The sequence below is a fragment of the Saccopteryx leptura genome, chromosome 3, assembly GCF_036850995.1.
Source record: "Saccopteryx leptura isolate mSacLep1 chromosome 3, mSacLep1_pri_phased_curated, whole genome shotgun sequence".
Classification (NCBI taxonomy): domain Eukaryota; kingdom Metazoa; phylum Chordata; class Mammalia; order Chiroptera; family Emballonuridae; genus Saccopteryx; species Saccopteryx leptura.
In genome coordinates this window covers 64,984,230-65,005,687 of record NC_089505.1, presented here as the reverse complement: position 1 = coordinate 65,005,687, position 21,458 = coordinate 64,984,230, and the positions used below count along the sequence as shown (strand labels likewise).

Here is a 21,458-nt window from a genome sequence, read left to right as displayed (position 1 = left end):
TGCTGAGCATGCATCTTTAAACTCTCCCAGTTTTTCAAAGTGTAGTAAATGACCTGTTTCAATGTCCACGATGAAGAGTTCCAGCTTGTTTTCACAAACAAACTATAGAAATGATCCCTGAAAGTATAGTCTTCCAGCTTGTTTTCAAATGCAAACACTGCTTGTTGAAGGGATAAGACTGTATTTCCAACGCCTTGCATTTTCACTTTGAGCTGGTTCAGATGTTCAGTCATGTCCACGAGATAGTAGAACTTCAGGAGCCACTCAGTGTTAGCTAACTCAAGATGCTCGAAGTTTTTCATTTCAAGAAAAGTCCGGATTTCGCTCAGACAAGTTGGGAAACAATTGGAAACGTTAGTTTGGAGAGTTGCAACCAACTATTTGAGGAAACTAGAAGAATTTAGGATGCAGTCCAGTTTATATAGACTATAACACCCACCAGTGTGTTAATTGTTTCACCCCAACCTCCGCCCCCAACATCACATCTTCCCCTCTCTGACTCTCTTGCCTTCTTCTTTCCTTATAAGGATGCTGATTACAATGTGGCCCCCAGATGATCCAGGCTAATCTCCCCATCCCATGCTTCTTAGTCATGTCGGCAGTGCCTCTTGCCATGTAGGAAATACATTCACAGATTCACGGCATTAGGACATGGACATCTTCAGGGGCCATTATTCTGCCTACCATAATTGAGTTAGGGAAAAGGTGTTATTAAAATCAACTTTGGGCCCTGGCCGGTTGGCTCAGTGGTAGAGCGTTGGCCTGGCGTGCAGGAGTCCTGGGTTCGATTCCCAGCCAGGGCACACAGGAGAAGCGCTCATCTGCTTCTCCACCCCTCCCCCTCTCCTTCCTCTCTGTCTCTCTCTTCCCCTCCTGCAGCCAAGGCTCTGCTGGAGCAAAGTTTGCCTGGGCGCTGAGGATGGCTCTGTGGCCTCTGCCTCAGGCGCTAGAATGGCTCTGATTGCGGCAGAGCAACGCCCCAAGATGGGCAGAGTATCGCCCCCTGGTGGGCATGCCGGGTGGATCCCGGTTGGGCGCGCATGCAGGAGTATGTCTGACTGCCTCCCCGTTTCCAGCTTTGGAAAAAAAAAAAAAAAAAAATCAACTTTGCCTGTTTGTTTTTACTATTTTTTATTTATTTAGAAGTGAGAGAGACACACAAACATCGAGCTGCTGCTGTATGTGCCCTGACTGGGGAATCAAACTGGCAACTTCGGTGTTCTGGGATGATACTCCAACCAACCAAGCTATCTGACCAGGGCTTTATTTTTAATTCTTCTTTTTCTTTGCAACAAAGATTTGATGCTTTTTATCTCTCTATGTTCCTGTTTATCTGTCCCTTTCTCTCTTAAGAAAAAATAAAAATAAAATAAATAAATAGAAGGTTTGTGTCTCGCTTCACAAGTGGTACAAGTGGTCTCTGAAAGTCAGGCCTGTATTGTGTAAAGAAGTAATAAAAAATCAGGTATTTAATAGAGAAGAAAGGAGAGAGGAGGTGAAGGGAAGCATTTGTTGTTCCACTCAGTCGTGCATTCATTGGTTGCTTCCCGTGTGTGCCCTGACCGCCATCAAACCCACAAACTTTTCATTTTAGGATGATGCTCTTAGTTGGCTGAGCTAACAAGCCAGTGCTATTTGTTTTTTTTAATATGGCTATCAGAAAATTTTAAATGTCCTATGTTGCTTCCATTCTATCTCTATTGGACAGCTATATATGTTTGCTAGTCTATTTTTTTCTGTCTTTCTCCTACTAATAGGACATACATTTTGAGAAGACTGGGATTGTATTTACTTACCACTGAGTCCCTGGCTCCAGTGCAGCTCCTGACACTCAGTGGGCCCTCAATAAGTATTTATTGAGTGAATAAATAATATTATATCTCTCCCATGAACACTCTAACACCCCCTACTCTTACACGACCCCTATGGCTTCCTTCTCCTCTCCTAAGATCAGGGATCCAGAGTAGAAGCTAGATTGGGTTGGCGGGGAAAAGAGATTTGGGACAATCTTGAAAGGTTTCCTAGAGGAGGGTGTAAGGCTGATGAGAGAAGGAATCCTAAGCCAGTAAATGTCTTTATTATTATTTTTTATTTCTTTTCTGAAGTTGGAAACGGGGAGGCATTCAGACAGACTCCCGCACGCGCCCAACCGAGATCCACCTGGTATGCCCACCAGGGGGCGATGCTCTGCCCATCTTGGGGCGTAGCTCTGCCGCAATCAGAGCCATTCTAGCGCCTGAGGCAGAGGCCACAGAGCCATCCTCAATGCCTGGGCAAACTTTGCTCTAATGGAGCCTTGACTGCGGGAGGGAAAGAGAGAGACAGAGAGGAAGGAGAGGGGGAGGGGTGGAGAAGCAGATGGGCGCTTCTCCTGTGTGCCCTGGCCAGGAATCGAACCTGGTACTCCTGCACGCCAGGCCAACGCTCTACCACTGAGCCAACCAGCCAGAGCCCAGTAAATGTCTTTCTCAAGATGACACTCCTCCTCCAGGATGTGGGCTGGCCTGTTTCCATGGAAATGAATGCTAGGTTCCACCCCCTGTGCAAAGTGATGGAGATGTGGTTGCCATGACGACCTTACATCCTCAGGATGGGGACATCTGTAGCAGCCAGATGCCCTTTGGGTGGAATTAGAGTGATATGGGATAAAAATAGCAGCTCGGAGATGATCTAAACCTTTTAATTTTGAAACTCATCAGTCTCACTGCACCACCCACTATACTGGAGGACCTCCAGTTCTCCGGCACTCAGCTTTCGTCACTCTCCCTGTCCTGATTATTGGACATTTCAAAAGGCATAGAGACAACTTTTTCACTGCCCTGGCTCCTCAGTGCCTTAACTTCTTCTCCTGCAAGGACCGTGCCCCCCATTTTCCCTCAGCCCTTTTCATCTTCAGAGAAGACACCTTGTCACAGCCAGCAACCACACTAGTTCCCTCCATAATCTCAACTCTGAGCATCTCATGCCAGCACTACCATTTGAACCTTTCCAGCTTACTCTGTCTGGTGCCTCCATTCCAAAATTTCTTCAACCTCATCGGGGAATCCCTCCATTCCATAATCCAACTGCTTTCCCTTGGCTCCACCCCCTTATGCCCCCTCCACCCTCACGCAGTTTAGAACTCTTGCAGACCACTGCAATCCTTTCCTTGCCCCCGCCCCAAACTTCCTGATCCCTTTCACTCATCTGTCTTCAAGGACAGACCCTCAACTACCTGCCTAGGGTGGGCTGCTCCGCTGAGTGGCAGGAGCAAAACCACATTGTCGGGTCTCACTTTAATTTTAGGACCATGAACCACAAGGGAGCACTAATGTTTTCTGGTGATTTGCTTTTAGCGCCCTAGCCTTTTTTTTTTTTTTTTTTCTCTTAATTTTAGTGAGAGGAGGGGAGGCAGAGAGACAGACTCCCATATGCACCCCAACCAGGATCTACCCAGCAAGCCCTCTAGGGATGATGCTCTGCCCAACTGGGCCATTGCTTTGTTGCAACAGGAGCCATTTTTTGTTCCTGAGGCACAGGCCATGGAGCCATCCTCAGCGCCCAGGTCCAACTCACTCTGATAGAGCCTTGGCTGCAGGAGGGGAGGAGAAGAGAGAGATACATAGAGAGAAAAGTGTGTGTGGGGGGGTAGAGAAGCAGATAGGCACTTCTCCTGTGTGCCCTGACCAGGAATTGAACTTGGGACATCCACACACTGGGCCGACTCTCTACCACAGAGCCAACTGGCCAGGGCCTAGAGCCTTAGCCTTTTCACTCTTTCAGCACCCCTATTTTATTTTAAAATTTTAAAAAGACTTTATTCATTTTAGAGAGAAGGGTGAGAAAGAGAGGGAGAAGTGGGGAGGAGCAGGAAGCATCAACTCCCATATGTGCCTTGACCAAGCAAACCCAGGGTTTTGAACCACTGACCTCAGCATTCTAGGTCGACACTTTATCCACTGTGCCACCACAGTTCAGGCCCCTATTTTATTTTAAATTGTGCTAAATGATGTATAACATAAAATTATCATTTTTAATCATCATTTTTCTTCTTTTCCTAGTGAGAGGAGAGGAGATAGAGAGACAGATTCTCACATGTGCCCTGACCAGGATCCCCTGTCTGGTGCCGATGCTCTGCCTGTCTGGGATCATGCTCACAACCAAGCTATTTTTAGCACCAGAGGCTCCACGGAGCCATCCTCAGCGTCCAGGGCTGATGCACTCAAACCAATCTAGCCATGTTTCTGGGAGGGGAAGAAAGAGAGAGTGAGAAGGGTGAGAAGGAGGTGTGGAGAAACAGATGGTCACCTCTCCTTTGTGTCCTGACTGAGAATTGAACCTGGAACATTCACACGGGACCCAAGCTCTACCACTGAGCCAACTGGCCAGGACCATTTTTAAACATACAACTTAGTAGCAATTAAGCACCTTCACAATGTTTTGCAGCCATCGCCACTATCATCCCAGGACTTTTTTTTATCTGCAAAAGAAACTCCGATCCCTTGGCCTGACCAGGCGGTGGCGCAGTGGATGGAGCGTCGGACTAGGATGCGGAAGGACCCAGGTTCGAGACCCTGAGGTCGCCAGCTTGAGCGCAGGCTCATCTGGCTTGAGCAAAGCTCGCCAGCTTGGACCCAAGGTCGCTGGCTCCAGCAAGGGGTTCCTCAGTCTGCTGAAGGCCTGCAGTCAAGGCACATATGAGAAAGCAATCAATGAACAACTAAAGTGTCACAACGAAAAACTGATGATTGATGCTTCTCATCTCTCTCCGTTCCTGTCTGTTTGTCCCTATCTGTCCCTCTCTCTGTCCCTGTAAATAAATAAATAAAAAAACAAAAACAAAAAAACCATTAACACTTGAATTCCTCTCCAGACCAATTAAAAAAAAAAAAGAAACTCTGATCCTATCAAACCGAACTCCTCCCAACCCCTGGGAACCTCTTTTTCACCTTCCATCTCTGTGAATTTGCTTATTCTTGGTAACTTACATAAGTGAAAACATACGGTAATTGTCCTTTCACGTCTTGCTGATTTCACTGAGCATAACATTTTCTTTTTAGATTTTATTTATTGATTTGGAGAGAGATAAAGAGTGGGAGGAGAAGCAGGAAGCATCAACTCATTGTAGTTGCTTCCTGCATGTCCCTTGACTGGGTAAGCCCAGAGTTTCAAACCGGCGACTTCAGCACTCCAGATCAGTGCTTTATCCACTGAACCACCACAGATCAGGTGAGCATAACATTTTCAAGGTTCCTTCCCGTTGTAGCATGTGTTAGAATTTCATTTTACTTTTTTTCATTAAGGCATTTCATTTGTGTGTATGTATTCCATTCTTAGAAAAAGAATACTAGGACTTTCCCTCCTGTTTGTTTTTGTTTTGTTTCCTCTTAACTTTTTTTTTTTTTTCATTTTCTTTTTTTTTTCTGAAGCTGGAAACAGGGAGAGACAGTCAGACAGACTCCCGCATGCGCCCGACCGGGATCCACCCAGCACGCCCACCATGGGGCGACACTCTGCCCACCAGGGGGCGATGCTCTGCCCATCCTGGGCGTCGCCATGTTGCGACCATCCTGGGCGTCGCCATATTGCGACCAGAGCCACTCTAGCGCCTGGGGCAGAGGCCACAGAGCCATCCCCAGCGCCCGGGCCATCTTTGCTTCAATGGAGCCTTGGCTGCGGGAGGGGAAGAGAGAGACAGAGAGGAAGGAGAGGTGGAGGGGTGGAGAAGCAAATGGGCGCTTCTCCTATGTGCCCTGGCCGGGAATCGAACCCGGGTCCTCCGCACGCTAGGCCGACGCTCTACCGCTGAGCCATCCGGCCAGGGCCTCCTCTTAACTTTTTAAAATCTTATTTATTGATTTTAGAGAAAGAGGAAAAGAGAGAGAGAGAGACAGACATCAATCTGTTTCTATATGTGTCCTGACCTGGGGTCAAACCTGCAACCTCGGCATATCGGGATGATACTCTAATCAACTGAGCTACCTGACGAGGGCCCCTCCTCCCTTTTTTTCACTCTAGTGGGAACATTGCTTCCTACTCTTTGAAAAAAGAAAGCCCATCAAAAGGAAACTTCCTCAAACTTCTACCACCTAGCTACCTGACTTTCCTCCTATTACTTGGTGTACAAGTTATCTGTTGCTGTGTAAGAACCCCAAAATTTAGTGGTGTTAAATAACACTTGTATTATATTAACAAATTCTGTAGGTCAAAAATTTGAACAAGGCACAGCCAGGTCAGCTTGTCTCTGCTCCCTGATGTTTGGAGCCTCAGCTGGCAAGACTTGTAGGTGAGGGGTGACTTGATGGCCTGGCAGATAGAGTCAGCTGGAGCAATCCTTCCTCATGTCTGGCAGTTGGTGCTGACAGTTGCTGACTAGCACCTCAGCAGAGCTGACAACTAGAGCACCTTCATGGGACCTCTCTGCATTGTCTCTCTGTATGCATTAGTTGAGCTTCCTCACAGTGTGGCAGCTGGTTTCCAAGAGCAAATGCCCTCAAGGCAAGTGGAAAGGGCCTGACTTTACCGGTCAAGACAGTCACAAAGCTCTGCCCTGGTTTAAGGGGAGGAAACAAAACCTCACACAAAACACACTCAGTGGGAGGAATGTCACGGTCACACTTTCAGAGTTTGTGGATGGGCCTGACCAGGTGGTGGCAGAATGTATAGAGCAGGGATAGTCAACCTTTTTTTTTTTATAAGGCACACTCTTAGGTAAGAGGTGCTTTTTTCTTTATTATTCATTTTAGAGAGGAGAGGGAGAGACAGAGAGAGAGAGAGGAGAGACAGAGAGAGAGAAGGGGAGAGGAGCTGGAAGCATCAACTCCCATATGTGCCTTGACCAGGCAAGCCCAGGGTTTTGAACCGGCGACCTCAGCATTTCCAGGTCGACTCTTTATCCATTGTGCCACCACAGGTCAGGCTAGTCAACCTTTTTATACCTACCGCCCACTTTTGAATTTTCTTTTTCTTTTTTTGGCAGAGAGGGACAGATAGGGACAGACAGGAAGGGAGAGAGATGAGAAACATCAATTCTTCATTGTGGCTCCTTATTTGTTCATGATTGATTTCTCATATGTGCCTTGATGGAGGGGGCGGGGGCTACAGCAGACCAAGTGACCCCCTGCTTGAGCCAGTGACCTTGGGCTCAAGCTGGTGAGCCTTGCTCAAACCAGATGAGCCTGCTCTCAAGCTGGCCACCTCAGGGTCTCAAACCTGGGTCTTCCCCATTCCAGTCCAACGCTCTATCCACTGCGCCACCGCCTGATCAGGCTACCGCCCACTTTTGTATCTCTGTTAGTAGTAAAATTTTCTAACCGCCCACCAGTTCCACCGTAATGGTGATTTATAAAGTAAGGAAGTAGCTTTATTTTATAAAATTTATAAAGCAGAGTTACAGCAAGTTAAAGTATATAATAATAATTACTTACCAAGTACTTTATGTCGAATTTTCGCTAAGTTTGGCAGAATAAATCTTTATAAAACAACTTACTCTAGTTAAATCTATCTTTTTATTTATACTTTGGTTGCTCTGCTACCGCCCACCATGAAAGCTGGAACGCCCAATAGTGGGCAGTAAGGACCAGGTTGGCTACCACTGGTAGTGTTAACTTGGGATGCTGAGGACTCAGGTTTGAAACCTGGAGGTTGCTGGCTTGAGCATGGAATCACTGGCTTGAGCATGGGATCATAAACATGACCCCATGGTCACTGGCTTGAGCTGAAAAGTCACTGACTTGAAACCCAAGTAATTGGCTAGAGCAAGGGGTCACTGGGTCAGCTGGAGCCTCCTGGTCAAGGCACATATGAGAAAGCAATCAATGAACAACTAAAGTGCTGCAACTATGAGTTGATGCTTCTCATCTCTTTCCCTTTCTGTCTTTCTGTCCCTGTCTTTCTTTATCTCGCTAAAAAAAAAAAATCTTAAAAAAAAAAAGGAATATTAATTCAATGCTCACTGGAACTTCAGCCTCTGTTGCTCACCATTATATCCTCAGTCTATAGAACAGTGCCTGGTACATAGTAGGTGCTAAATAAATAAATATATATATATATTTTTTTTGTATTTTTCTGAAGCTGGAAACGGGGAGAGACAGTCAGACAGACTCCCACATGCGCCCGACCGGGATCCACCTGGCACGCCCACCAGGGGACGATGCTCTGCCCCACCGGGGCGTCGCTCTTTTGTGACCAGAGCCACTCTAGCGCCTGGGGCAGAGGCCAAGGAGCCATCCCCAGCGCCCAGGCCATCTTTGCTCCAATGGAGCCCTGGCTGTGGGAGGGGAAGAGAGAGACAGAGAGGAAGGAGAGGGGGAGGGGTGGAGAAGCAGATGGGCGCCTCTCCTGTGTGCCCTGGCCGGGAATTGAACCCAGGACTTCTGCACGCCAGGCCGACACTCTACCACTGAGCCAACCGGCCAGGGCAATAAATATTTTTTTGAACAGGCCCTGGCTGGTTAGCTCAGTCAGCTAAGAGCATCATCCTGAAACAACAAGGTTGCAGCTTTGAACCCAGGTCCAGGCACAAATGGGAAGCAGCCAATAAGTGCATGACTGAGTAGAACAACAAATAAATGCTTCTCTTCCCTCTCCCTTCTCTCTCCTTTCCCTCTCTGTCTCTCTGAAAAAAAAAAAAAAAATTAAACCCTGGTTGGGTTGATTGGTTGGATGGAGCGCCGTTCAGGAGCACAAAGGTTGCTGGTTTGATTCCTTGTTCAGGGCACATACAGGAACAGCTCAATGTTCCTGTTTCTCTCTCAAAAAAAATTATATATATGTATTTAATATATATATTTATATATAAATTATATATTTTTTTAATTCTTTTTTTTTTTTTTTTGTATTTCTCTGAAGCTGGAAACGGGGAGGCAGTCAGACAGACTCCTGCATGTGCCCGAACAGGATCTACCCAGCACACCCACCAGGGGGCGATGCTCTGCCCCTCCGGGGCCTCACTCTGCCGCGACCAGAGCCACTCTAGCGCCTGGGGCAGAGGCCAAGGAGCCATCTCCAGCGCCTGGGCCATCTTTCGCTCCAATGGAGCCTCGGCTGTGGGAGGGGAAGAGAGAGACAGAGAGGAAGGAGAGGGGAGGGGTGGAGAAGCAGACAGGCGCCCCTCCTGTGTGCCCTGGCCGGGAATCGAACCCGGGACCTCCGCACGCCAGGCCGACGCTCCACCACTGAGCAAACCGGCCAGGGCCTATTTTTAATTCTTTAAAAGCATTTTAATTTTTTTTATTTATTTTGTGACAGAGACCGAGAGAGGGACAGACAGAAAGGGAGAGAGACGAGAAGCATCAATTCTTTGTTGCAGCACCTTAGTTGTTCATTGATTGCTTTCTCATATGTGCCTTGACGGAGGGGGGGTGGGGGGGGAGGGCTACAGTAGACTGAGTGACTCCTTGCTCGAGCCAGTGATCTTGGGCTCAAGCTGGTGAGCCTTGCTCAAACCAGATGAGCCCGTACTCAAGCTGGCGACCTCAGGGTCTCAAACCTGGGTCCTCCACATCCTAGTCTAACTCTCTATCCACTGCGCCACCACCTAGTCAGGCTATTTATATATTTTATATATATTTTTTGAACAAACATTTCCATGAAACTGGTAATTGTATTTGCCTCCAAGAAGAGGAACTGGGTGAGCAGCAGATGTAACTTATTTAAAAATTCCCCCACTCACCTGACCGGTGGTGGCGCAGTGGATAGAATGTCGAACTGGGATGCGGAGGACCCAGGTTCAAGACCCCAAGGTCACCAGCTTGAGCGCGGGCTCATCTGGCTTGAGCAAAAAGCTCACCAGCTTGGAACCAAGGTCTCTGGCTAGAGCAAGGGGTTACTCCGTCTGCTGAAGGCCCTCAGTCAGGGCACATATGAGAAAGCAATCAATGAATAATTAAGGTGTTGCAAAGAAAAAATGATGATTGATGCTTCTCATCTTTTTCCATTCCTGTCTGTCTATTCCTCTCTCTGAATCTCTCTCTGTCCCTGTAAAAAAAAAAAAAATTCCCCCACCCAATGTGAGGGGTGCTTTTTCCCAACCTCTTAAAATTGTGAAATAGGGCCCCTGGCGGGTGACTCAGTGGATAGAGCATCAGCCTGGCATATGGACACCCAGGGTTGATTCCCGGTCAGGGCACACAGGAGAAGCAGCCATCTGCTTCTCTCTTCCTCCCTCTTCCCCTTCTCTCCATCTTCACCTCATGTAGCCAGTGGCTTGATTTGTTTGAGTGTGGCCCTGGGTGCTGAGGATAGCTTGGTTGGTCCCAGTGCATTAGCCTCAGGTGCTAAAAAATAGCTCAGTACTTGAGCATCAGCCCAAGACAGGGTTGCTGGGTGGATCCTGGGTGAATCCCAGTTGGGGCGCATGTGGAAATCTGCCTATCTCCCCTCTTCTCACCTAAGAAAAAGAAATTGTGAAGTAGGGATACTTATTTTTTTCTCAGAAGCTTTTGGCATCTTCTGCATTTTGTACCCCAACCATATTGCACCCCAATTCAAATTAATAAATGAAATTATTGTCAAAAATTTACCCAGTCCCTGGCACAAAATAAGTCAGCAGATGGCCCTGGCTGGTAGCTTGATTGGTTAAAGTGTTGTCCCCAAGCACAGAGGTTGCCCGTTCAATCTCTGGTCAGGGCACGTACAGGAATAGATGTTCCTGTCTCTCTCCTGCTCTCTTCTTTTCTCTCTCTAAAATTAATAAAATAAACATTAAAAAAATAAAGTCAGAAATTAGAAGTTGTGTTGTTTTGATGATGGGCAAATGTATGGGCACCTTTGCTGGGTTCATACCCTGCCCATCTCCTCTCCATTCTCTACCCCTGAGCACTCATGGCAGGAACCTGTGTCTCCTTGGAGCCTCCTCCATGCTGGCTCAGCCCAATTTGAGTCCCGGAGGTGTTTGATCTGACCACTTCAGAGACTTCACCTTGGGCCTGCAGCCCATCAGAGGCACCTGGAGCGGAGGCTCCTCCCCAGATTGGCCTTTGAAGGCGAGATGAAAGCACCTGGACAAAGCCAGTGTGAGTGGCCGGTTGGGAGCTCATGAACGCTGGAGCTGGGCCAGGAAAAGGTGTAGGCTGGGAGACAAGGCGATAGAAAAAATAAACCTTCCTGAGATGGCCAGAGGATTTACTGAGTACCCACTTGGTGCCCAGATATGTGCTGGACAGTCCTTGGGACACAGTGGTGACAGACCCTCACATGGCAGTGGCAGAGGCAGGTCAGTGACAACTTAAATTGAACAGTGTTTGGATGGAGCCCCAATGAAGTTAAGGAGGGCTTCCTGGAGGAAGAGAGGTCAAGTTCCTCACAAAGTCTGTGCCACCCATGGAAACCAACCATTTTGGCTAATGGCTTTTCTTCAATCCCTCAAATCAGCAGCACTGGCCTTCTTTCTGATTCCTGAATTCCCTGAGCTCATTCTCCAACCTCTGAGCCATTGTACTCGCTATTCCCTCCACCTGGTTCTCTCTTCTCAGTTCCTTACCAGGTGTGCTCCTTTTCCTCAGTTAGATTGCAGATCAATTCTTCCGGCAACATTTAACTCTTTTTTAAAATTCCCTTGTTTCACCTGGCCTGTGGTGGCACAGTAGAAAAAGTGTCAACCTGGAATGCTGAGGTCACTGGTTCAAAACTTTGGGCTTGCCTGGTCAAGGCACATATGGGAGTTGATGCTTTCGGCTCCTCTACCTTCTTCTCTCTCTCCTCTCTAAAATGAATAAATAAAGTCCTTTAAAAAATAAAATTCCCTTGTTTCTAGTTTTTGTTGACTCCTTTATTTCCTGCCTTCCCATCTAGGATGTGGCCTCCCCTCAGCCCGGCTTCCTCATTCCCAGCAGGCTGCCTGACAGAGTTGATGCCTGGCAAATTTTTGTTACACGAAGGAAAAAAGCGCAGATCCCTGAGATGAACCACATTCTGCTGAAGAGGTAGGGGAAAGCAGTTGCAGGCAGAAGGAACAGCATGTGCATAGGTGTGGAGCATAGAGAGAGAGAGAGAGAGAGAGAGAGAGAGCAAGAGAGAGAGAGGCCAATGTTTCAGAGACCCTGTGTGTGTGTGTGGCGTGTGCGCACACATGTGTGTGTGTGGGGGGAGAGGTGGGGGGGAGTGCATGACTGGAAGGACTAGCCGGAGGGGGAAGAGAAGGAGGAGGGAAGAGAAGAAGGGGGGAGAGAGGAGGAGGAGAGAGAAGGAGGAAGGGAGGGTGGGGGCAGCATGTGAGTTTGCTGTACTTTTACAAGATATGGGACAAAGGACTGAGAGCTTTGATCTACCGGACAGTTGGAGGTGGCATGGTTTTATTGGAATCCTTTTATGTAGGGCAGAGGTGGCCAGGGTGCCTTTCTGGGGGATGCATCTGGCTGGCTTACAGAGGCAGGGCCTGCGGGACTGGCCTCGCCTCCCAGAGCCATTTAAGGGTTTCATGCAGAACATTCCACGGCAGGACCTTCTGGAACAGGCTGTGACAGCTTGGCAGCCCTGTCCGGTCCGCTCCCGGGTCACTGCCCAGGCGTCCTTACAGCCTGGGCTCACCCTCCTGTGTCCTGGCTCCCCACAGCAGCTGGAGGTGATACTTTTTATAGAACACTTCAAAAATGTTAATAGGTAATTAAGGCACACAGCACAGATTTCCAGAGGTACAGGAAAGGGTACAGTGACCACCTCCCTTCTCCCCTCCGGGGAGGCACTGGCGCCACCAGTTTCTTGAGTTTTCTCTGAGATGGTCTGTCCTATGTAAGCACAGATGGTGAAATACTATTCAAGTTAACATGTTTCTGCATTTTATTTTCCCCCTATTGATTTGAAAAGAGGACGAGAGAGAGAGAGAGAGAGAGAGAAACATCAACTCACCGTTCCACATATTTGTGCACCCATTGATTGCTGCTCATATGTGCCCTGAACGGGGTTCCAACCAGTGACCTCGGGGTTGAGTCAGAGCCCTTGGGATCAAGCTGGTAACCTTTGGGATCCAACCTGCAACCTCAGTGTTCCTGGACAAGGCTCTGTCCACTACCAGCCAGGGAGATGCCGCACTCTTTCTTCCTCTCTCCCTCCCTCCCTCCCTCCCTTCCTTCCTTCCTTTCTTCCTTTCTCTCTCTCTTTCTTCTCTTTCTTTCTTTCTTTTTTTTTAAAATAATTTATTATTTTTTTATTTTATTTATTCATTTTAGAGAGGAGAGAGGGAGCGAGAGAGAGAGAAAGAGAGAGAGAGAGAGAGAGAGAGAGAAGGGGGGAGGAGCTGGAAGCATCAACTCCCATATGTGCCTTGACCAGGCAAGCCCAGGGTTTTGAACCGGCGACCTCAGCATTTCCAGGTCGACGCTTTATCCACTGCACCACCACAGGTCAGATCTTTCTTTCTTTCTTCCTTTCTTTCTCTCTTTTGATTTTTTAAAGATTTTATTAATTGATTTTACAGAGAGAGGAAAGAGAGGGACAAGGAGTGAAAAGTATCAACTCATAGTTGCTTCACTTTAGTTGTTCATTGATTGATTGTTTGTCGTATGTACCATGACTAGGTGAGCCCAGGGTTTATAAACGTGCGAGCTTGGCATTCTGGGTTGATGCTCTATCCACTATGCCACCACAGGTCAGGCTCTGCACTTGATTTTTAAACTTAAGTGCATACAGGTATATCTCAGAGATGTAGCAAGTTTGGATCCAGACCACCTCAATGAAACAAGTCATAATCTTTTTGTTGGTAGGGGGTTATGCCTTCAGTTTGTAAAAAACACAACAGCTGTGCCTGACCTGTGGGGGCGAAGTGGATAAAGTGTCAACTTGGAATGCTGAGGTTGCCAGCTCAAAACCCTGGGCTTGTACCATCATGGCACATGCAAGAAGCAGCCTGACTAGGCGGTGGCACAGTGGATAGAGCTTCAGACAGGGACATGGAGGACCTAAGTTCGAAACCCCAAGGTCACCATCTTGAGCACGCGTTCACCAGCTTGAGTGTGGGGTCGCTGACTTGAACGTGGGATCATAGACATGACCCCATGGTTGCTGGCTTGAGCCCAAGGTCACTGGCTTGAGAAAGGGGTCACTCACTCTGCTGTAGCTCCCCCTCCCCCAGTCAAGGAACATATGAGAATGCAATCAATGAACAACTAAGGAGCTGCAACAAAGAATTGATGCTTCTCATCTCTCTCTCTTTTGGTCTGTCTCTATCTGTCCCTCTCACTGACTCTCTCTGTCTCTGTTAAAAAGAAAAGAAAAAAAGAAACAGAAGCAACTACTAGAGTTGATGCTTGCCATTTCTTCCCTTTCCTCCTCTCTCTAAAAATAAATTATCAATAAATAAAATCTTTTTTTTTCTTTTTTGCATTTTTCCGAAGCTGGAAATGGTGAGGCAGTCAGACAGATTCCTGCATGCGCCCGACCTGGGGGGGGGGGAGGCGCATGCCCACCAGGGGGTGATGCTCTGCCCATCTGGGGCGTCGCTCTGTTGCATCCAGAGCCATTCTAGCGCCTGAGGCAGAGGCCACAGAGCCATCCCCAGCACCCGGGCCATCTTTGCTCCAATGGAGCCTCGGCTGCGGGAGGGGAAGAGAGAGACAGAGAGGAAGGAGAGGGAGAGGGGTGGAGAAGCAGATGGGCGCTTCTCCTGTGTGCCCTGGCTGGGAATTGAACCCGGGACTTCTGCACACCAGGCTGACGCTCTACCACTGAGCCAACCGGCCAGAGCCTAAAATCTTTTTTTTTAATAAAGAAAATCTTAAAACAAAAACCAAAACAAAACACATTTGTGAAGTGCAATAAGGTGAAGCTCAATAAGAGGAGGTACGCCTGTATTTGTATTTGTTTAGTCAGGACATGCTTATTGAGTACCTGCTCTGTGCCAGGCACTGTTCTAGGCACTGGGGATACAGCAGAGAACAAAACAGACTAAACTCCCTGCCTCCCAAAGCTGACCTTCTAGTGGGGGAGACAAAAGATAAATAAAATGCCAGGCATATTTCCACATTACATAGTAGGTCAGATGGCACAGGAATGCCAACCTGGAATGCCATCTGATCAAATATAAAGCAGGCAAAAAGCTGGAATGTTGGGGAGATAGGTTTCTATATTTTTTCAGATTGGTCAGAGAAGGCCCCAAAAAGGTGATATTGGAGCAAAGGTCTGAAAGAGGCAAGGAAAAGAGTCATGTGATTATCTGCAGGGTAAGAGTGAAAAGACTTATTGGCCCTGGCTGGTTGGCTCAGTGGTAGAGCGTCGGCCTGGCATGCGGAAGTCCCGGGTTCGATTCCCGGCCAGGGCACACAGGAGAAGCGCCCATCTGCTTCTCCACCCCTCTCCCTCTCCTTCCTCTCTGTCTCTTTCTTCCCCTCCCGCAGCCAAGGCTCCATTGGAGCAAAAGATGGCCCGGGCACTGGGGATGGCTCCATGGCCTCTGCCCCAGGTGCTAGAGTGGCTCTGGTCGCAACAGAGCGACGCCCTGGATGGGCAGAGCATCGCCCCCTGGTGAGCGTGCCAGGTGGATCCGGTCAGGCGCATGCAGGAGTCTATCAGACTCCCTCCCCGTTTCCAACTTCAGAAAAAATACAAAAAAAAAAAAAGAAAAAAGAGTGAAAAGAGCAGAGGAAACAGTAAGTGCACAGGTCCTGAGGTTGGAGTGAGTCTAAAAGTGTTCTGAATCCAAGAAGGAGAGCAGTGTGGCTAGAGAGGAGTGAGTGAGGGGAGAAGGGGGGTAGGCACGATCCTGTAGGGCCTTGTCCAAAAGTCAGTTGGCTTTGGCCTTCTCATCTTGGATACGTCTCAGTGGTGTTCTGGGGCTGGCTTGCAACAGTCTGTGCAAGCTGCTTACTAAATTTCCTGGAATTTTGAAAGCTAGTTATTAAACATAGCTGTTACTAAAAATTAAATTATATAAACTTAAAATAAAATAAATTACTATATATTAAACAGATAGATAGTAACCAATCACAATAAATCACTTCCTCCAGAGGTTATTTACGTTGTTTGTGTCTACATGGTAGAAATAGTACCTAATAGAAGGCTATATTGCTTATCTCTTCCAAACTCTGCAGTCACTGATGTCATGTTGGTAACTTAAAATCAGCCATGGTGGCCCTGGCCGGTTGGCTCAGTGGTAGAGCGTCGGCCTGGTGTGCAGAAGTCCCGGGTTCAATTCCCGGCCAGGGCACACAGGAGAAGCGCCCATCTGCTTCTCCACCCCTCTCCCTCTCCTTCCTCTCTGTCTCTCTCTTCCCCTCCTGCAGCTAAGGCTCCATTGGAGCAAAGATGGCCCGGGCGCTGGGGATGGCTCTGTGGCCTCTGCCTCAGGCGCTGGAGTGGCTCTGGTCGCGACAGAGCGACGCCCAGGAGGGGCAGAGCATCGCCCCCTGGTGGGCATGCTGGGTGGATCCCGGTCGGACGCATGCGGGAGTCTGACTGTCTCTCCCCATTTCCAGCTTCAGAAAAGTAGAAAAAAGAAAACAAACAAACAAACAAAAAAAATATTTGCTGGTGTTAAAGAGAAGACCACATTCCCAAAACAGTGCCTGGTGTCAATTGTGGTAAAACCCATGATATCAAACCTAGATTTAATGCCTGACCTAATTGTGTTTCAACCTCTCTCAGAAATGTAATCTTATTTTTCCTTTAGATTTTATTTATCAATTTTCAGAGAAAGGAGAAAGAGAGAGAGAGAGAGAGAGAGAGAGAAAAGGGGGGAGAAGTGGGAAGCATCAACTTATAGTTGTTTATACATGCCTTAACTCAGGCAAGACTGGAGTTTTGAACTGGAAACCTCACCATTCCAGGTCAACGCTTTATACACTTGTCACCACAGGTCAGGCCAGACACATGATCTTAATCAACCAATCTGGAATTTTCTGGTCAACATGGGCCCTCTCTCTATTCCCCCTCCCTCAGAAAAAAGAAGCAATTTGCACAATAAAAACTCTCAACATTCCCTGCCCTCACAAGGTATGCTGGTCTAAAAATAATTCCTTTTATTCTTTTTCTTTTCTTTTTTTTTTTCAACTTCGAAGCTGTTACTTTGCCCTTTATTAAATGACCAGATTACAAAAATAACCATGGTAGATACCTTAGTTCATCCTTCTGATAAGCCTGTTGATCTGGTCTTCCCTGTTACCAGCATCCCCACCTTCTACAAAGTGGGTGGACTTTTTCTTCATTCCACCACGTGGAGAAGATAATTTGAAGGGCCACAAGAAGTTGTTTGCTTCTTTGAAGCGTTTTCCAACAGTATAGATCTCATGAATCACATTCTCCATGCAGATGATACCATATTTACCAAGAGATCGAGCAATCAATGTGTTATCCGTCAGAGCAATTCGTTTTTTGTTGATTTTGCCATAACCACGCTTGTAGATCAGTTCATTTACTGACTTCAAGTTTGGGTACTCCCATGCAATATATGGTTCCACGATCCTCAGCATGTTAACGGAAGCCTTGTTGAGCTTCACAAAGGTGCCGTTGAAGATCTGGCACAGGTGCAGCAGCTGCAGAACCTTGAGGACCTTTGGGCTCACACCATTGATACCTCTGATCCTGATGACAAATGCCAATTTGGGTTCTGGATCAGAACCAGGTACATAGAAGTTGCCAGCCTTTCTCGCCATCCTAGCCATTTGAACCTCAGTTTTGTACATCTGCCTGTACTCTTTGTGATAGTGCTTAGCTTTTTCATAGATGAGCTTCCTTCTGGCCTTTTCGCAGCATCTTTTGGGCAAACTTCTTTCTCAGGCGCTTGATCTTCAGCTCTGTGAAATTCCTTCACTTTTTCTTCAGGGTTTCTGGCACAGAAGGAACCTTTTTCTTCTTCTCATTGGCATTAGCATTCTTCTTCTCTGACATTAGCGTTCTTCTTCTCTTCTGCACCCTCCATGGTTCCAGCCGGAAAAAGAGGAAGCCCTTTTTCCCTTTAGTTAATAGTTCTCTTACCCTACCCTGCTTCCTGTAAAGACCTTCCACCCTGCCTGACCAGGTGGTGGTGCAAGTGGATAGAGCTTTGGACTGGGATGCAAAGGACTCAGGTTCGAAACCCCGAGGTCACTGGCTTGACCGTGGGCTGATCCAGCTTGAGTGCGAGGTCGCTTGCTTGAGCATGGGATCATAGACATGACTGCATGGTCACTGGCTTGATCCTGAAGGTCGCTGGCTTGATCAAGAGGTCACTCACTCTGCTGTAACCCCACCCCATCCCCACCCCCATCAAGGCACATATGAAAAAGTAATCAATGAACAACCAAGGAGCTGCAACAAAGAATTGATGCTTCTCATCTTTCTCCCTTCCTGTCTGTCCCTATCTGTCCCTCTCTCTGTCTTTCTCTCTATCTGTCTGTGTCACACAAAAAAGAAAAAGAAAAAGAAAAAAGATCTTTCACCCTTCTAGATTGTTGCTAGATGGGACGCTGCCTGATTTGTGAGTCACTTAATAAAACCAATCAGATCTTCAAATGCACTGTGTTGAATTTTATTCTTTAACACCAGTCTCTCCCTGATGGGCGCTTAGCTAGTTTCCAGTATTTTCTAACAAAAACAGTGCTTTGGTGATTTTCTCCTCGTGAATAAACCCCACAAACAAGAAATGCCATGTCAAAGGGCGGAGGAGTTCTAACATCACGCCTATTGCCTCATGCCTCAAGCTTTTCCATGGGGGCCTTGCCCATTTCCACATCCCCCAGCAAACAGGGCAGAGTGCAGAGGCACCTCTTAAGGCACAGACGTTATTGTGTCACCCTGCTGCCCCTTTCATGGCTCCTGCTGCCCCAGAGGGATGCAGCCTTTGGATCAGTCCAAGCCTTGGGCCTTCTGGAATTGGGCCTCATCCCTTTGTCTTGCAACCAGAAGGCCGCACTATGGCCCCAGCAGGAAGTCCCACGTTACAGCCACCTTGATAGTCTGTTGTCTGTCCCCTGAAATGGGCCGTGTTCCCACTCACGCCTGTTGGCTCCTGCCTTTCTCCTCTCCAGGAGGGAGCTTACTTTCTGGTGCCTTCACCAGGCAAACTCCAGTTCCGTCTCCTCAGCCCCTTTCTGTCTCGAGCAGCTGAAATCCCCATGGTAACTGCCTTCGGAAAAAGCAGGAATCAATTGGCTCATCCGAGTGAGAAGTCACCGAGGTGGCTGGCTTCAGGCTCAGCTGGCCGTGATGCGGGGAGCCAGGCCTGGCTGTCGGTCTGCTCTCTTCAACACCAGCCCCTGCCGTTAGAAGTCCCCTTCATGGTCACCGGAGGAAAAGAGCTGGAGGTGGAGTGGAGGTTCCAGGCACAGAACAGCCCACTGTGTTTCAGAACGGGTGCTAGAACCCAGGTCCCGGCTGGGCTTAGGGAACAACTCTGTAGATACGCGGCATCCTGCAGGCCTCTGTCCAAGGAGAGGGGTCTTCAGAGGAAAGCGCTTGCCCACCTGCTTCATTCTTTAACTGAGAGACAATGTGGGAATAGCTGCTTGAACTCTGGTGGGAAAACACAAACAAAAAATCAGGATTCAGATCCAGGCTCTGCTCTTTGGGGAGATGAAAAAGATTTGGAACTAGAGAGTCATGTGCTCAATGCCACTGAATTATACATATTGATATGGTCAAAATGGTCAATGTCATGTCATGCATATTTTACTATAGCAAAATATAAGAAGGCTGAAAATGCTAAAAATAGTAATAAAATGAAATGAAAATAAGAAGGAGAAAGAAAAACATCTTGGCTCTACCACTTTCCACGGTGTAACCTTGCGCGGGTCCTTCTGTTTACAGGAGTGTGAAATGAGGGTGCCCATAGGACTCCCTCCCTGTTATTCAGAGATTCGAGTCTGTTAACACCTGTACAGTGCTCAGAGAAGCACCTGGGATATAGTTGAGTGCCCAGTAATTGTTAGTTACTACTATTAAATCAAAATATTGGCTGGATTGCTAAGTGAAAGAATTCACATGCAAAAAGTTCTTTGTCTTAATCCATTTGGGCTGCTTTAACAAAATATCATAGACTGGCCCTGGCCAGATAACTCAGTTGGTTAAAGCATCATCTGGAAGCACAGAGGTTGCTGGTTCGATCCCTGCCCAGGGCACATAGAGGAACAGATTGATGTTCTTGTCTTTCTCATTCTCTCTTTTCCTCTCTCTAAAATTAATAAAATAAACATTAAAATAACCTCACAGACCCAACAGAAATTTATTGCTCACATTTCTGGAGTCTGGAAGTTGGAGATCAGGGTACCAGCATGGTCAGGTGAGGGTCTTCCTCTATATTGCAGACTATACATGGTGAAAGGGGTGAGGGAAGTTTTTTAGGAGCTTCTTTTCTTTTTTTTGGTATTTTTCTGAAGTGAGAAGCAGGGAGGCAAAGAGACAGACTCCTACATGCACCCGAGCGGGATCCACCCAGCATGCCCACCAGGGGGCAATGCTCTGCCCATCAGCGGTGTTGCTCCGTTGCAACCAGAGCCATTCTAGCGCCTGAGGTAGAGGCCACGGAGCCATCCTCAGTCCCCAGTCCAACTTTGCTCCAGTGGAGCCTTGGCTGCAGGAGGGGAAGAGAGAGATAGAGAGAAAGGAGAAGGGAAAGGGTGGAAAAGCAGATGGGCATTTCTACTGTGTGCCCTGGGCCAGGAACTGAACCTGGGACTTCCACATGCCCAGCTGACGCTCTACCGCTGAGCCAACCTGCCAGGGCCAGAAGCTTCTTTTCTAACAGCACAGATCCCACTGGTGAGGGCTCCACCCTTGTGATCTAATCACCCGCCAAAGACTGCATGGCCTAATATCTTCCCCTTGGAGTGTAGGTTTCAGCATATGAATTTTGAGGGGACACATTCAGACCATCATTTATATGAAATGTCCAGAACAGGCAAATCCACAGAGACAGAAAGCAGGTGAGTGGTTGCCAGGGGCTGGGAGAAGCCAGTGGGGAGGGTCACTGCTTAACGGGTCAGAGTTTCCTTCTGGGATGATGAAAATTATTTGAACTGACACAGAAGTGATGGTTGCACAACATTGTGAATGGACTAAATGCCACTGAATTGTATGCTTTGAAATGGTTGACTTTGTTTTTTATTTTTTATTTATTTTTATTTTTATTTTTTTTTACAGAGGCAGAGATAGACAGGGAGAGACAGACAGGAACGGAGAGAGATGAGAAGCATCAATCATCAGTTTCTTGTTGCGCGTTGCGACTTCTTAGTTGTTCATTGATTGCTTTCTCACATGTGCCTTGACCGCGGGCCTTCAGCAGACTGAGTAACCCCCTGCTGGAGCCAGCGACCTTGGGTCCAAGCTGGTGAGCTCTTTGCTCAAGCCAGATGAGCCCTCGCTCAAGCTGGCGACCTCAGGGTCTCGAACCTGGGTCCTTCCGCATCCCAGTCCAACGCTCTATCCACTGCGCCGCCACCTGGTCAGGCATGACTTTGTTTTTTGACAGAGACAGAGAAAGGGACAGATAGGGACAGAGAGACAGGAAGGGAGAGAGATGAGAACATCAATTCTTCGTTGCAGCTTCTTAGCTGTTCAGTGATTGCTTTGCTTTC

At 47.7% G+C, this 21,458-nt stretch overlaps 1 non-coding gene and 1 pseudogene across 1 annotated transcript; one reads left to right on the top strand and one right to left on the bottom strand.

The window, feature by feature from the left end:
- Window positions 1-15,156: 15,156 nt before the first annotated feature.
- On the top strand, window positions 15,157-15,232 carry TRNAA-GGC (transfer RNA alanine (anticodon GGC)). Its single transcript has one exon. It is a non-coding gene; the product is annotated as a tRNA-Ala (tRNA).
- A 1,732-nt stretch (window positions 15,233-16,964) lies between these two features.
- Window positions 16,965-17,796, bottom strand: LOC136398181 (large ribosomal subunit protein uL30-like; annotated as a pseudogene).
- Window positions 17,797-21,458: the final 3,662 nt, after the last annotated feature.